We start from the raw sequence: 18,303 nt of genomic DNA, 5'->3' as shown, positions 1-18,303 counted from the left end.
AAAAAATAGAAAACCTGGTTCAGAAACCTTCTAGGAAGTTCCTAAAACTGATAAAAACTGGTTGGGAATATCTAGAATGTTCCTAAAACCGGAATCGCTAACGTGCTAGCCCAGCTTATCGTTTCGATCGCCAGCCTGTGCGAAAGGTCGACAGTTTGACGCAATATAGGTCAAATTGGATATTTCATACTTTTTTTTAACACAGTACAGACGGAAGCACTATTTGTATTCATGTATTTTTGTACTTCATTTGTGATGCATAAATATCATATTTTTGTACTGGGCTCCCCGAGCCGGGACTCCATTAGCATTTTTCGTAATATAACTGGCCCGTGGCTCACAAAATGGGGAGCCGTTGTATATCTCGCCAGCAGGAAGACACCAGGACATCTCGCCAAAAGAACGCCCTAAATGGGCCGGCCCTAATCACGCAGGTACATGAACACCACTCCATTAGCATTTTGTATTATCAGAAATATTATAAATACATACATTCCAAAAAAACTTTACATACTTATAATATATAAATAAAATATTCACCACAAATTTGAAAATTGTTAACACGGTGTAATTTTTATAGAAGTGCAATTTAAAAAATGTTGATAGTATTCAAAACAAATATTCGTGCTATTTCAAAAATGATCACACATTTGAAGAAAATGTACGTGACATTTTCGAAAAGAATTATACAATGTAAAAGAATCTTCATGTAATTCTTTTTTTAACATAGTACAGATGCAGACGTTCATACATACGAACATACACTCAGTCCTATGAGCGCATGCACACACACCATACCCCTATGATCACCTTCGAGAGACCGAGCATGCACATCGTCTTGAGATTGACGAAGTTACGAGAGACGACTTCGTAGTTGAAGAGAGTGGCTTCTTCCACTGGACGCACATCAACAAAAGGTATGGAATAGATTCAGAAAAATACGACCACCAATGCAAAATATAGGATTTGAACCTTGATGGATTGGTTCCACCATAAAGAATCTAACCATCTGAGCTACGCTCAGTTTGCAATGTTCATGTAATTCAATGATGTTCCGTACCATTAAAAAATGCACACTACATTTAAAAAACATGTTTATGACATATTTAATAAGTTTTTATACAATCTAAAAAATGTGTGCATAGTTAAAAATGTTCATCATTTAGAAAATCTTTTAACGTGTATTTGGAAGATAGTTAACACATATTTGAAAAAATGCACAAAAACATGTATTAAAAAATGATGACATGTATTTTAAAAACAAATGTGTATATTTATATGCATATAGAAAATGCACAATTTCTATGAAAAAATAGATATAGAAAAATACATTTGAAAAAAGTTAAATGTGTACAAAAGTATTCCCGACGTATAAAAAAATGTAGAGTGTCTATGAAAAATGGGGACATGTGTTTAAAAAAGGAAAAATAAGAATAAAACCAATGAAAATCAAAGAAAACCTAAGAGAAAAAGAAAAACCAAAGAAAATTAGAGAAACCTGAAGAAAACCGCTACAAACAGTGAAAACCTCGATAAGAAAACTAGAAAGAAAAAACCTTTGTCCGCATCTACAATATTGTGCCGATCCAGTAGCACTGCACCCATTGCAACTTGTACATTTGTATGTTTTGAGTTTGCTATTTGTGATAAACAAAACAACTAGGTCTTGCATTTTTTTTAGGATCACAACTAGGTCTTGCAATGGGCTACAAATAGCCCTGGCGAACAAAATGGGCCGCAAAGGGACGATGCTTGGGTGCCTTAAGGCACCTACCTTTGTGTCTATGACATGTGGGCCCAACAGGTGGTTGGCCCACATGTCAGTGACCCAAAGGCAGGTGCCTTTAAGGCACCGAAGCTGCGTCCGCCGCAAAGCACAACAAGAGACATTGAGCCTTATAAAACAGTATAAAACAAGCTCAAGTGTTGCACTTTGTCCACCCTTTATAACAAACAAACTCAAATAGTTTTTTTAAGGATTCAACCCTAAAGGCATAAGTACTACCAATGTCTGGTTGATAGCTAAGACTAAAAAAGACATATTGATGTAGGTCCAAGCCCTTCTTTGCCCGATCTTTATGACTTGGTGGTGAATTTGGGGAAGAACAAAAGGAAACCACAAAAGGGGGGACACTCAATAATAATATCCACATCACACATGTTCTCTCTCAACATCCAAATCAAGATACATCTTGAATCTACAAGCAACAAGAAAGAAACTAAAAGGGTAGGCTCTTCACAAACCTCTATGGGAGAGATGAGGTCTTGATTATCCATTAGAGATCCTTCTCCAAGTTGGAGGTCTTCATGATTTATGATGAGATCCTTCTTGAAGTTGGAGGTCTTGTTCCTCTAGGAGGAGGTATAAGGAGCAAAACTCTCTCAATGTCTAAGTGTATAATTTGCTAACCCTACGATGGAGGAGGGGGAGGAGTATATATAGTCCGGGGCAAATCAAGGGGTGAGTAAGGGTACAAGGGTCACTTCCCCATGGTTGCTCACAGGCAATTCCGTGTGCATGGAGGAGGGTCCATGGACACGGGGTAAATGACCCATTGATAACCCACAAGTATAGGGGATCAATTGTAGCCTCTTTCGATAAGTAAAAGTGTCGAACCCAACGAGGAGCTAAAGGTAGAACAAATATTCCCTCTAGTTCTATCGACCACCGATACAACTCTACGCACGCTTAACGTTCGCTTTACCTAAAACAAGTATGAAACTAGAAGTACTTTGTAGGTGTTGTTAGAAGGTTTGCAAGATAATAAAGAGCGCGTAAGTAAAAAGTAGGGGCTTTTTAGATGAAGACACAACTAAGTTAGTTTTAATAGAGAGCTTTTTGTCACGAGAAAGTTATTTGTCCCTAGGCAATCAATAACTAGACCGGTAATCATTATTGTAATTTTATTTGAGGGAGAGGCATAAGCTAACATACTTTCTCTTCTTGGATCATATGCACTTATGATTGGAACTCTAGCAAGCATCTGCAACTACTAAAGATCATTAAGGTAAAACCCAACCATAGCATTAAAGCATCAAGTCCCCTTTATCCCATACGCAACAACCCCCTTACTCGGGTTTATGCTTCTGTCACTCAAGCAACCCACTATAAGCGAATCATGAACGTATTGCAACACCCTACAGCGGGAATCCCTCACGCTTGCGCGACACGGAGAGCACCATAGGACAACACCAATAATAAAACATGCAACTCAAACCAATCACGATCATCAATTAACCCATAGGACAAAACGGATCTACTCAAACATCATAGGATAGCCATACATCATTGGGAAATAATATATGGCGTTAAGCACCATGTTTAAGTAGAGATTACAGCGGGTAAAAGAGGGGTTACACTGCTGCATAGAGGGGGAAGAGTTGGTGATGACGGCGGTGAAGTTGTTGGTGTAGATTGCGGTGACGATGATGGCCCCGGCGGCACTCCGGTGCCATCGGAAGCGAGGGGGAGAGAGCCCCCCTTCTTCTTCCTTGACCTTCTCCCTAGATGGGAGAAGGGTTTCCCCTCTGGTCCATGGTCTCCATGGTGTGGGAGGGGCGAGAGCCCCTCCGAGATTGGATCTGTCTCTCTGTCTCTCTCTGTTTTTGCGCTCCCTGATTCTACCCTTTCACCGTTTCTTAAATTTCCGGAGATCCGTAACTCCGATTGGGCTGAATTTTGGACACGATCTCTATCCGGATATTAGCTTTTTTGCGGTGAAAGAAGGGCACCAACCGCCTTACGGGGTGGCCACGATGGCCTAGGGCGCGCCTCCCTGCCTCGTGGCCCCCTCGGGCATCATCTCGCGTTGATTCTTCTTCCCAAAAATCATAAATATTGCAAAAAAAATCTCCGTCAATTTTTATCCCGTTTGGACTCCGTTTGATATGGGTTTTCTGCGAAACAAAAAAACATGCAACAAACAAGAACTGGCACTGGGCACTGGATCAATATGTTAGTCCCAAAAATAGTATAAAAAGTTGCCAAAAGTATATGAAAGTTGTATAATATTGGCATGGGACAATCAAAAATTATAGATACGATGGAGACGTATCAGCATCCCCAAGATTAATTCCTGCTCGTCCTCGAGTAGGTAAATGATAAAAAAGGTAATTTTTGATGTGGAATGCTACCTAGCATAATCTTGATCATGTAATCTAATCATGGCATGAATATTAAGACACGAGTGATTCAAAGCAATAGTCTATAATTTGACATTAAGACAATAATACTTCAAGCATACTAATAAAGCAATCATGTCTTTTCAAAATAACATGGCCAAATAAAGTTATCCTTACAAAATCATATGGTCTGGCTATGCTCCATCTTCACCACACAAAGTATTCAAATCATGCACAACCCCGATGACAAGCCAAGCAATTGTTTCATACTTTTGACGTTCTCAAACCTTTTCAACTTTCACGTAATACATGAGCGTGAGCCATGGATATAGCACTATAGGTGGAATAGAATATGATGGTGGAGGTTGTGTGGAGAAAACAAAAAGGAAGAAAGTCACACACCGACGCGGCTAATCAATGGGCTATGGAAATGCCCATCAATTGATGTCAATGTGAGGAGTAGGGATTGCCATGCAACGGATGCACTAGAGCTATAAGTGTATGAAAGCTCAAACTGAAACTAAGTGGGTGTGCATCCAACTTACTTGCTCATGAAGACCTCGAGCATTTGAGGAAGCCCATCATTGGAATATACAAGCCAAGTTCTATAATGAAAATTCCCACTAGTATATGAAAGTGATAACTCAAGAAACTCTCTATATGAAGAACATGGTGCTACTCTGAAGCACAAGTGTGGTAAAAGGATAGTAGCAATGCCCCTTCTCTCTTTTTCTCTCATTTTTTATTTTTTTATTTTTTTTTTGTTTTGGTGGGCTTCTTTGGCCTCTTTTTTTTTATTTGGGCTTCTTTGGCCTCTTTTATTTTTTTTAAGTACGGAGTGTCATCCCGACTTGTGGGGGAATCATAGTCTCCATCATCCTTTCCTCACCGGGGCAATTCTCTAATAATGATAATCATCACACTTTTATTTACTTACAACTCAATATTACAACTCGATGTCTAGAACAAAGACATGACTCTATATGAATGCCTCTGGCAGTGTACCAGGATGTGCAATGATCTAGCATAGCAAAGATATCAAAAAATGAACAAGCCATGAAAACATCATGCTAGCTATCTTACGATCATGCAAAGCAATATGACAATGAATGCTCAAGTCATGTATATGATTATGATGGAAGTTGCATGGCAATATATCTCGGAATGGCTATGGAAATGCCATTATAGGTAGGTACGGTGGCTGTTTTGAGGAAGATATAAGGAGGCTTATGATGCGGAGCATCCTACGATCATCCCCATGTACACTCGAGCATACGCCATTGGACCTAAGGTGAACCCGTTCCTACATGCTTCCCCTTTCCACTCATACGAGACATGGTTGCTACATAATGCAAAGACACTATGTGTGCTTAGGAACCGAGGAGACGACCATGGAGATGCTCGAGGCATACGCCAAGTCCACACGGAAGCGGATCAAGAAGTGCCTCAAGTGGAGTCGCCGCGGAGCTACAGCGGCCGGACATCCGGCAGGAGCCCGTACATCCGGCGCCACCAACCAGAAGAAGACCAGAGAGAGACAGAAGCCAGGCGACTCTACAGCAGCCGGACATTCGGCCCCCAGCCCGGACATCCGGCGCCTGTCTGCGCACAGTGAACGGGCCAAGGGCCCATGTATCCCCCTCTCACTTACCCCTTCGTGGGCTAACACTATATATAGACCCCCTCCTCCTCCTAGTTAGGGTTAGCATTGGTTTAGCTCATATGTGAGATAGAGCATTGCTCATCCATACGGATCTGCTCCACGAGAGAGACCGTGGCCCCTCTACGGAGACGATCCACGTTGGATTCAAGACCCCCTCTTGGGTGGCCCCATCAAGACCTCCTCATGGAGAAGAACCGGTTACCTTTGTATCGTCCTTTGTTGGATTTGGATCGTGTATCTCCTCTCGTGTTTCGAGGATCTAGCACATGTGTGATTGTTCTTGTTGGTTTTAGTGATCCTCTCGTTATTCCCCTCGTGTTTCCCTTGTGTTCTTCGTGTTCTTAGTTGGGGTCCGCTCCTTTCGTGAAAGATCGGCTGTATAGGGTTCCACCCTACATCATCTTGGATCAGAGCTTAGGTTGATCATGATTTCGGAGCCTCCCCGTTGTGTTTTCTAGCCTAATTTTGTTGTGTTCTTCCGCAATTTCGAAAATCCCCACCAAAAATAGCCCCAAATTTTTTTGTGATTTGTTGGTTTGATGATGTTTTGTTGATTTTGATCCATGGATTTGCTTTGTTACGAGTGGATCTAGCATCTCCCCAATTTCCCCCACTTTACATCCATGAAATATCCACAATTTTGCCCTCAAAATCATCAATTTCTGCCCCCAAAATCGAGTTCCTCGAGTTCATCCTCGGATCTGGAGCCCAGACATCCGGCCCGTAGCCCCGGACATCTGGCCTCCGGGACATCCGGCCCGTAGCCCCGGACATCCGGCTCCTGGAGCGCAATTCGCGCGCGGTTCTGGACATCAGGTCCCAGATATCCGGCCCCAGCCCCGGATGTCCGACCCCTGGGATTTCAGCCTTCCTCGTTTCACCGTTTTGTGCATAACTAATTCATCTGGAGTCCGTTTTTTATGTTCTTTAGCTCGTTTCGAAGCTATTGACATCCCCCATCCCACAAAAATACTTCCAAAACCAGTTGACTATCAATTTTTTGGCACTTTGGCATCTTTGCCTAGGGCTTCCACCATAACTTCCGCATTGCCACCACCGACTTCCGCAACCTAACACTTTTTGTTCACCATTCCATTTGAGGTTGATTGAGTTGTGATTCGAGTCTCCTAAGGTGTTTAGGCTACTTAGGGACAGTTGCTTCTTCATCAACCGCCACCATAACTTCCGCATAGGCTCGCCCACCATACACTCCCGCCACCCCAACTTAACCAAATTTTTGTTTGTGTTGTGAGTTGTGTCTCCTAAGGTGTTTCGGCTACTTAGGGACCTTGCTTCCAACTCCGACACCGTGTATAGTCCGCCACCTTACCCTCCATTTCCACATTGCGTCTCAAAACCCATCATTGCATTTCTGCAATCCCTTTGAGCTTCCGCAACCACCACAGCATTCCCGCTACCACAATTTGACATTTGACGTTTGAGATTTTGAGTTCGCAGTTTTTCCGTTTCCTAAGGTGTTTCGACTACTTAGGAATGAGTCTCCATCATCTTGGTATCTCCATCAAGATCACCGCCACTCATCATCGCCACGGACGGTAACCTCCATATCATCTTGGTATCGTGGTATCCCTCCATTGTATATTCCCTTGCAATTGCATTGATAACCCCTAGCCCATTTTGCGTCACTTGCCTATCGAGACTAGCCATTTGAGTATTGTCGGCAATGTTACTTGTGCACATTAGTGGTCTACACCTTCCATTGCATACATACATCATATTGGTATCATATAATCTCGTGTGCCTCAAGTTTGTTCCCGCATATACACAATTGCTATCTTGGTTTGTGCATTTCGCATTGTGGCCATATAAAAAAAAGAGAATAAAACTTTTAAGCAAAGAAAAAGAGTGAACAAAGAGCTTGTAAGCAAGTGCCATAGCATCATACCACATTGCATATAAGATCATCTTGGATCATCTTGAAAGAAACACCGGGAACCATACATACATATCATACTTGGGATAGAAGTCGTTACATTTTTGTCTCTTATAGATTGTGCACAAGTGTCGTATCCGCCTATTGAGCAATCGTGCTAGCGTCTCTCTTGAGTTGTGCAACACGAGCGTTTTCCGTGGACTCCACATTTTGTGCTCATTCCTTGGTTGCACGACCCCATTTATCTATCCGTGTGCCACATATTGCTATTGGTCTACTTGTTTCACTTGCGAATTTGTGAATCTCTTTCAACATTATTGACTCTTGCTAACATTTTGCATCAAATTTTTTGTGCCACTATCCTCACCGAGCTCCACCATAAGCCTTACTTGTGTAGGTGTGAGAAACCGACAAGAATTAGTACCAATTGTGCTATTTCCTTGTTACACATTGAGTGATCATTGATCCATCTTAAACATCGGTCAAGGTACATTTGGTATAGTTCTTCTCTTTCTCCCATTCATATTTGCTCGAGTCTTGTGATGGATAGGCAAGGCATTTCATCTCCGGTCTTCGACAACAACGATGGCGTGAACAACTACATCACCAAAGCGTCCATCTTCGATCTACAACGACAAATGCAAGGTGCACAATCAAGATTGCGAGAGTGCATCGACAACCTCGCCTTCGGCATACGACACGCCAAAGCACATACAAGAGACTATTTCGACAACAAGCTTTCCGCACAAAAGGAGGAGTAAGATTCAAGGATGGAGGAGATTCAAACCTTGTTGATCAACCGTTCTTCCCCTTCATCATCCTCAAGGCAGCGACATTCAAGTCACAAGTCTTTGGAGCACAAACATGAGGCAAGCGCAAGTCGTCCACGTCCACATCTACATGGCGACCACCATCACGTTCGTGATCTACATCGTCATGAAGAGCAAGTCACCTCCAAGCATCATGTGCACGACGACGACGAACGACATCTACTACGAGCTCAAGTATGACAACGACACCATCAATATGAAGATGCTCGAGATGCGCCTACCTACAAGTCCCAACAAGCTCTACATCAAGCTACGGCCAAACTTCAAGAGCACATGAGAAGACCGCGAGACAAGCACTACCAAGAGGACGCTACGACTACTACCACCACCACTTCGGCTTCTTCGCCAAGTGCTATCAAGGCATCTTCACCTTTGGACGTAAGGCATCTTCGCCTACTTCCCATGAGTTCGCCTACATCGACATCTTCTACAACAAGGTGACCACCTACGAGCGAGGGCGACACTTGCATCTCCGGAAGCCCCTCAAGGAAGATGGCCGAGCATGGGAAATTCCCTTCAGTCATGGAGACGAGCTACGAGGTGCCACATAATATGGGCCTCCAACAACAAGACGGTGACAAGAAGGTCGAGCACGGGACATTCCCTTCAACCAAGGCGGCGATAGGAGTTGACCATGGAGACATTTGCACCAACATCTCTCCGACACCCACATATGAAGAGATGCCCCAATTGCCATGTGAGGAGAGCCACCCCACCATGAGTGATATGAGTGACTCCACCATATGTGACATTGAGTGCATTTCCTATGAGAGGATGAGTGTGACCACCACTAGCCCCACACTTGAGAGCATGCCACACATCCGAAGTGAGGTTGAGAGCCATTTGAGTGACTCCACCAACCATACGAGTGAGAGCATCCAAGAGGGAGTGAGTGAGCCACAACACTTAGTGCGTGAGGTAGTTGACACGGCATGTGTGGCCACTGTGATTTCTAACAACTTAAACTCTACTCCGAGTGTGTTTTCTTTGGTGCTAGGTCTCCTACATGACGACATGCCAATCCTCGATGAGTCCATACCTCCAATGGAGACGACGATGGACATGGTGGACAATGATGCACCCCCCACATGGTTCCATCAAGATGAAGATGACCACGACTTGGTCTTCGACACCTCACCTACGACACATGAGCGATGCTCCAAAGGTAACATAGGTGATGGTGCTTCTCTTGTCCCACTAGTGGACTATCTCACCAATGATTGCTTGCATGATGTTGATCCACCTATTCCCATGCTTCATGCTAGTGCGAATTCTTCATGTCATGACTTACCAATCTATGATGATGAGCATGTTGAGTTGCCTAGTTGTAATGCTATGCTCCATAGGATATCATGTGAAAATTCTATTGGTCACTTCATGTTTGACAATCCATTGAACTTGTCATATGCTATGAGTGAGATCTCCCATATTACATCATTTCAATCTCAACATAGTAACTATGCGCATGCCCCATTAAAATAAATCCCATTTGCACTTATGGCATAGATGACGAGATGATGGTCATTGGCTTTTGTTTTTCATGTGATGATATTGCTATGCTTCCTTTACATGATTTGCGCAATTCATCTACTATGCCATGTCATGATCACATTGTTCCACATATGCATTGTTTTGGATGTTGTCAATATTCTCCATGTGATGTTTCTACAAATGCTCATGAGGAGACCCCCATAGTTTCCTCATACATATTAGGAGATTTTGATGCATTCCATACTTTGCATGATTCCCATAATTGCTTGCACCATATTCATTTCATGAATAACAATGCTCTACATATTTCTCATGATACATTACACAATTTGAGTCTTCATTATGCTATACATAATAAAAAACCTCTCATGATGACATGTTTCTATATCACGCATCTCATTTATTTGAGCATTGGCTATTTTGTGCTAACCAACACATGCACGTGTGCATCATGATGGATGATGTGTACATATACCACGCACACACAATTTTCCCTTTGCCTTTGTTTTATGTAGGTACTTATGAACACTAGTCAACCTCACAATCCCATGAGTTGACGAAACGAGCTCTTAAGAGCAATGACGATTTGGGATTCCGTGGACTATCCTTATCACAGTTCCCTTTGCGCAACGACTACGTGCATCTCTTCTACTTGGCTCTCACACGGCTTTGGGCTATACATCACTTGTTACTTTATGCCCATTGTACCATGTTCACTTTGCATGTTATCCTTGCTTCTACACCTTTGCCATGCAATTGTGACCCTTGCTTGCATCTACCCATGATTCACCATTATGCTACTCCTATGTGTATTTGCATGCTTGGTGGAGATCCTTGTTGCTATTGCCATGTTTATCATGTGCCTCATGCTATTGTTGATTCTTATGTTGGGAGAGTCTTGATGTCCCATTGCTATTTACATATGGCCTCTCGCCAATACATTGATGATATTATAGTCATATCTTGCTTTCATGCTTGTGCTATGTCATGAGAATTATTCATGCACACTATTTGCACCCATGACATGATTGCCATGATCACTTCTAGTACGTTGCATATTCGCACTACTAGCTTGCTTGACTTGATCACTATGATTGCTTGCTTTGTCGCATCACCCATGTTCCATTATTACTCGCTTTCTTGGGTTGATGACATATATGTTCATGCCTCTCACATGATATATCTTGATCATTGTCTCTTATGTTCATTTGTTGCCTCTCTCATATCTACTTGTAGTGAGTGCAACCATACTTTGCTTATTGATCTTGGAGACTTTGACACCTTACTTGTGATGCATGCTTGTTTGATTGAGCCTATTGTCTTTGGTTGTAGTTGCATCATATGCTTTCATACAATACCACACCTTGTCCTTTCTTATGATAAGAATGATGAGAACACTTGTTGGGTATCTTACCACTCGAATGATAGGTGTTACATTTGCACTAACCTCATTTGTTTTTCCGAGTGTTTGTCATGTTCTTTCATTTTGAAGGATTCTCAAGGCATTTCCATCACGAGACATATTGGGTATGTGAAGGCGTACATGATGCACAACACCAACATTTTCGACATCCTCATAAAGGTGAACTCCTTCCCTTTGAGCCATCCTCAAATACGCATATTGGATGGGTCACTCCTTCATTGTTGTTTCCTTCTTGTTGTCTAAATGATACATCTCGCGAACGGAGGAGCGACATTGGAGATTGGCTCTATGGACCTTTCCATTGAGGAGCGCTCGGACTTATTGGATGCACCTTCGAACCTCCGCTCATGCCACAACATCGAGCATTGGTACATCAACACTCCTTTGACACATTGCACCACCACATCCATATTTGTTGATTGTGCTACCACATGTCATGCTCGATGGACATATCATACTCACCACAAGTTTGCACCCTATGCATGGGTTGACACACATTATGCTTGTCTTGTTGCACCTATTCCCATGTCATCCATGATACATGAGCTTATGCACTTCCTAAGCAAATTTGTTGTGATCTTTCTTGATGGCATATTCATACATCATGATCATATTGCCCACCATCAATTGCATGATCACATAGTCACATTGAGCACCAACTACCATGTTCATGCTCTTGATAAACCGTCTCACTATGACATCATTTTGCACCGTGGTTGCATTGATCACATTCACCATACATTTGTGTGCACAATGAATGCTTTTGCTCCCATGAATGCTTTGCATATCATTCTATACCATCTTGATAAGCTTCATGCGCTTTGTCATGAACAATCTTGGCGAACGGACTCATACTTACTTGATGGACACTTTGTGTGCGCTAACCATTGTATTTCCAAGTGTCGTTTGTGTTTGATCTTTTTGCATGTGTACCACTCCGGAGACACCTTGGAGTACTTGGATTGCGCCATGTCTTCCACTTCATCCAACTACAAGTTCGTCCACGACAACCGTTTCCATGGTGATGAGGTTTTTGATCCGAGGTCGGATCTTTCCCAAGGGAGGGGGGATGATGCGGAGCATCCTACGATCATCCCCATGTACACTCGAGCATACGCCATTGGACCTAAGGTGAACCCGTTCCTACATGCTTCCCCTTTCCACTCGTACGAGACATGGTTGCTACATAATGCAAAGACACTACGTGTGCTTAGGAACCGAGGAGACGACCATGGAGATGCTCGAGGCATACGCCAAGTCCACACGGAAGCGGATCAAGAAGTGCCTCAAGTGGAGTCGCTGCGCAGCTACAGTGGCCGGACATCCGGCAGGAGCCCGTACATCCAGCGCCACCAACTAGAAGAAGACCAGAGAGAGACAAAAGCTAGGCGACTCTACAGCGGCCGGACATCCGCGCCCCGCGACGGGCCGGACATACGGCGCCTGCCCGGAAATCCGGCGCACGCTATCCAGAGAGCAGAAGAATCGGGTAACTCCAGCCCGGACATCCGGCTCTTCGTGAGCCGCCGGACATCCGGCCCCCAGCCAGGACATCCGGCGCCTGTCTGCGCACAGTGAACGGGCCAAGGGCCCATGTATCCCCCTCTCACTTAGCCCTTCATGGGCTAACACTATATATAGACCCCCTCCTCCTCCTAGTTAGGGTTAGCATTGGTTTAGCTCATATGTGAGATAGAGCATTGCTCATCCATACGGATCTACTCCACGAGAGAGACCGTGGCCCCTCTACGGAGACAATCCACGTTGGATTCAAGACCCCCTCTTGGGTGGCCCCATCAAGACCTCCTCACGGAGAAGAACCGGTTACCTTTGTATCGTCCTTTGTTGGATTTGGATCTTGTATCTTCTCTCGTGTTTCGAGGATCTAGCACATGTATGATTGTTCTTGTTGGTTTTAGTGATCCTCTCGTTATTCCCCTCGTGTTTCCCCTTGTGTTCTTCGTGTTCTTAGTTGGGATCCGCCCCTTTCTTGAAAGATCGGCCGTATAGGGTTCCACCCTACATCAGCTTATGTGTGATAGAGCGTATTGTATCACGGGGTTTGGATGCACCGGCGAAGTTTGCACCAACTCTCGAGGTGAGAAAGGGCAATGCACGGTACCGAAGAGGCTAGCAATGATGGAAGGGTGAGAGTGCGTATAATCCATGGACTCAACATTAGTCATAAAGAACTCACATACTTATTGAAAAAATCTATTAGTCATCGAAACAAAGTACTACATGCATGCTCCTAGGGGGGATAGATTGGTAGGAAAAGATCATCGCTCGTCCCCGACCGCCACTCATAAGGAAGACAATCAATAAATAAATCATGCTCCGACTTCATCACATAACGGTTCACCATACGTGCATGCTACGGGAACCACAAACTTCAACACAAGTATTTCTACAATCCACAACTACCCACTAGCATGACTCTAATATCACCATCTTTATATCGCAAAACTATTGCAAGGAATCAAACATATCATATTCAGTGATCTACAAGTTTTATGTAGGATTTTATGACTAACCATGTGAATGACCAATTCCTGTCAACTCTCTAAATAAATATAAGTGAAGCAAGAGAGTTTAATTCTTTCTACAAAAGATATGTCCACGCTCTAACAAATATAAGTGAAGCAAAAGAGCATTCTACAAATGGCAGTTTTCTGTGTGAAGAGAAACATGCAATCCAAACTTCAAAAGATATAAGTGAAGCACATGAAGCATTCTATAAAGCCATATTCAAAAGATATAAGTGAAGTGCAATGAGCATTATATAAATAAACCATGGACTATCTCATACCATCATGGTGCATAAAATAAAAGTGAAAACTAAATGCAAAAGACGCTCCAAGATTTGCACATATCGCATGAACGAAACGAATTCGAAAACATACTGATACTTGTTGAAGAAAGATGGAATGCCTTCCAGGGCATCCCCAAGCTTAGACGCTTGAGTCTCCTTGAATATTTACTTGGGGTGCCTTGGGCATCCCCAAGCTTGAGCTCTTGCCTCTCCTCCTTCTCCTCACATCGAGACATCCTCGATCTTCGAACACTTCATCCACACAAAACTCAATAGAAAGCTCAGTAGATCCGTTAGTATAATAAAGCAAATCACTACTCTAAGTACTGTTGCAAACCAATTCATATTTTGTTTTTGCATTGTAGCTACTGTAATATAACTTTTCCATGGCTTAATCCACTGATAGAAATCGGTAGTTTCATCAAAACAAGCAAACTATGCATCAAAAACAGAATCTGTCTTAAACAGGACAGTCTGTAATAATCTGAACATTCACCATACTTATGGTACTCCAAACATTCTTCCAAAATTAGGAAAAATAAACAATTTGCATAGAAAGACAGTGCAAAAAGTTTCAGAACCGTTTGACGTTCCAGTAAAAAATGTAAAACCGCGCACTACAGCCAAAGTTTCTGTTTTGCACCGCACAAACCAACAAGCAGTGTAGACATCCTAAAGGCAAATCTTGGGCACATTATTTTTATAATACAATGGAATTGTACAAGGGGATAATTATTTTTGTTGAAAAGTTTCTATAATCAAGATTCACAAAGTTTCCGTGAGCATGAACAAAGTTCAAGGAGCTCCCCCACTTCAATAATGCTTGTCTCTCTCACTTTCACTTTCCTTTTTGAAAAGTTTTGGGTTCCCCTCTTTATTTTTTTGTTTTTAAACTATATAAAAGCACTCAACAGAAATAAATGACTCTCTAAAACTTCCGGGTTGTCTCCCTGGCAGCGCTTTCTTTAAAGCCATTAAGCTAGGCATATAGTGGCCAAGTAATGGATCCACCCGGATCCCAAGGTATATCAAAGCCAATTTTAATTAACAATGATTTAGCATTTAGTAGTGAGCACAAAGCAACATATATCAAGCAATGACGAAGTCTAACTCTCTTCCTATGCATCGACATGTCATAAAAGAACAATTCATGCACACATAGTAAAGGCCAATGCATAGTATAAACAGTTTCTTGCAATTTTATCATATTGGAAACATGGAGAGGTGGAGATGTAGTTCCTCTCTCATAATAATTGCAAGCAGGAGCAGCAAGCACATGCATATTATATCTATCAAAATCATCATGTGTAGTAGTAAAACGCAACCCATCAATATAATCCTTAATAAGGGCAAACTTCTCCGATATAGTGTAGTTTGGAGAATTCAAAAAGATAAAAGGACTATCATGCGTGGGTCCAATAGCAACAATTTCATGTTTAACATAAGGAACTATAGCAAGTTCATCTCCATGAGTATAATTCATATTGACATCTTGGCCACAAGCATAGCAAGCATAATGAAAAAGGGATATTTCAAATGAATCAATGGGATCATAGCAATTATTATAGCAATCATCCTTCGGTAAGCACGAAGGGAAATTAAACAATGTATGAGTTGAAGAGTTACTCTCATTAGAAGGTTGGCATGGGTAGCTAATCCGTTCTTCCTCCTTTTGTTCTTCGCTCTCCTCATCATCTTTTTCATCCAATGAGCTCACAGTTTCATCAATTTCTTCTTCCATAGACTCCTGCAAAATATTAGTCTCTTCTTGGAAAGCGGAGACTCTCTCAATAAAATCCTCAATATCAGAATTGAATTCATAATTCTCATAGCAATATTTAAGTATAGCAAAATTTTCAGGTCTGTAAACAACATCATCAAGATTTTCACACTCTTTAAACAAAGATTCAATTTCATAAGCACCCATAAAAGCAACGAATTCTTCTATTTGTTCCACATCATAGTAATCATATATACCATTAGCATAAGAAGCCAAGGTTTTATCATCATTAAATTCGCATGAAAAGGGAAGGTGTGGAGCCTTCATCCTAGAGCAACAAGTATAATCATATCTCAAGCATAGTTCCCGAGCATACCAATGCAACATATGAATTTGATCCCATAATAGTTTCCCTTTTTGAGTCAAGCGATAATCCCTAAAGTATTCACGTTGATCCAACGTGTCTCCCATTACAAAGTTGAATGGGGTTTTCTCAGGATTATCAAAGTAGTACATAATATCTTTCACATAAAGAGCATCGAGGGTTTTAGGAGGTTCCCCATCTCCATGAGTAGCAAGTAAACCTAATTTTTTTGGTATTTCGTGTTCCATATCCATAACTAAAGATAGAGAACAACTTAGAACAGCAAATAAAAATTACTTAGAGATAAAGCAAACAAGCACACACGAGAATATTCACCCCACGCTATAACTCCCCGGCAACGGCGCCAGAAAAAGGTCTTCATAACCCACAAGTATAGGGGATCAATTGTAGCCTCTTTCGATAAGTAAGAGTGTCGAACCCAACGAGGAGCTAAAGGTAGAACAAATATTTCCTCAAGTTCTATCGACCACCGATACAACTCTACGCACGCTTACCGTTCGCTTTACCTAAAACAAGTATGAAACTAGAAGTACTTTGTAGGTGTTGTTGGAAGGTTTGCAAGATAATAAAGAGCGCGTAAGTAAAAAGTAGGGGCTGTTTAGATGAAGACACAACTAAGTTAGTTTTAGTAGAGAGCTTTTTGTCACAAGAAAGTTATTTGTCCCTAGGCAATCGATAACTAGACCGGTAATCATTATTGTAATTTTATTTGAGGGAGAGGCATAAGCTAACATACTTTCTCTTCTTGGATCATATGCACTTATGATTGGAACTCTAGCAAGCATCCGCAACTACTAAAGATCATTAAGGTAAAACCCAACCATTGCATTAAAGCATCAAGTCCCCTTTATCCCATACGCAACAACCCCCTTACTCGGGTTTATGCTTCTGTCACTCAAGCAACCCACTATAAGCGAATCATGAACGTATTGCAACACCCTACAGCGGGAATCCCTCACGCTTGCGCGACACGGAGAGCACCATAGGATAGCACCAATAATAAAACATGCAACTCAAACCAATCACGATCATCAATTAACCCATAGGACAAAACAGATCTACTCAAACATCATAGGATAGCCATACATCATTGGGAAATAATATATAGCGTTAAGCACCATGTTTAAGTAGAGATTACAACGGGTAAAAGAGGGGTTACACCGCTGCATAGAGGGGGGAAGAGTTGGTGATGACGGCGGTGAAGTTGTTGGTGTAGATTGCGGTGACGATGATGGCCCCAGCGGCACTCCGGTGCCACCGGAAGCGAGGGGGAGAGAGCCCCCCTCCTTCTTCTTCTTCCTTGACCTTCTCCCTAGATGGGAGAATGGTTTCCCCTCTGGTACATGGTCTCCATGGCGTGGGAGAGGCGAGAGCCCCTCCGAGATTGGATCTGTCTCTCTGTCTCTCTCTGTTTCTGCGCTCCCTGATTCTGCCCTTTCACCGTTTCTTAAATTTTCGGAGATCCGTAACTCTGATTTTTCCCAGAATGAATTAGCCCGACACGACGAATCCTGCCCTTGGGCTGAATTTTGGACACGATCTCTATCTGGATATTAGCTTTTTTGCGGCGAAAGAAGGGCACCAACCGCCTTACGGGGTGGCCACGAGGGCCCAGGGCGCGCCCCTGCCTCGTGGCCCCCTCGAGCATCGTCTCGCGTTGATTCTTCTTTCCAAAAATCATAAATATTCCAAAAAAAATCTCCGTCAGTTTTTATCCAGTTTGGACTCCGTTTGATATGGGTTTTCTGCGAAACAAAAAACATGCAACAAACAGGAACTGGCGCTGGGCACTGGATCAATATGTCAGTCCCAAAAATAGTATAAAAAGTTGCCAAAAGTATATGAAAGTTGTATAATATTGGCATGGGACAATCAAAAATTATGGATACGACGGAGACGTATCACCCATGTGTGAAGGAAATATGCCCTAGAGGCAATAATAAAGTCGTTATTTATATTTCCT

The sequence above is a fragment of the Triticum aestivum genome, chromosome 3D (genome assembly GCF_018294505.1).
Source record: "Triticum aestivum cultivar Chinese Spring chromosome 3D, IWGSC CS RefSeq v2.1, whole genome shotgun sequence".
Lineage (NCBI taxonomy): Eukaryota > Viridiplantae > Streptophyta > Magnoliopsida > Poales > Poaceae > Triticum > Triticum aestivum.
Note: the sequence above shows the minus strand (reverse complement) of the source record.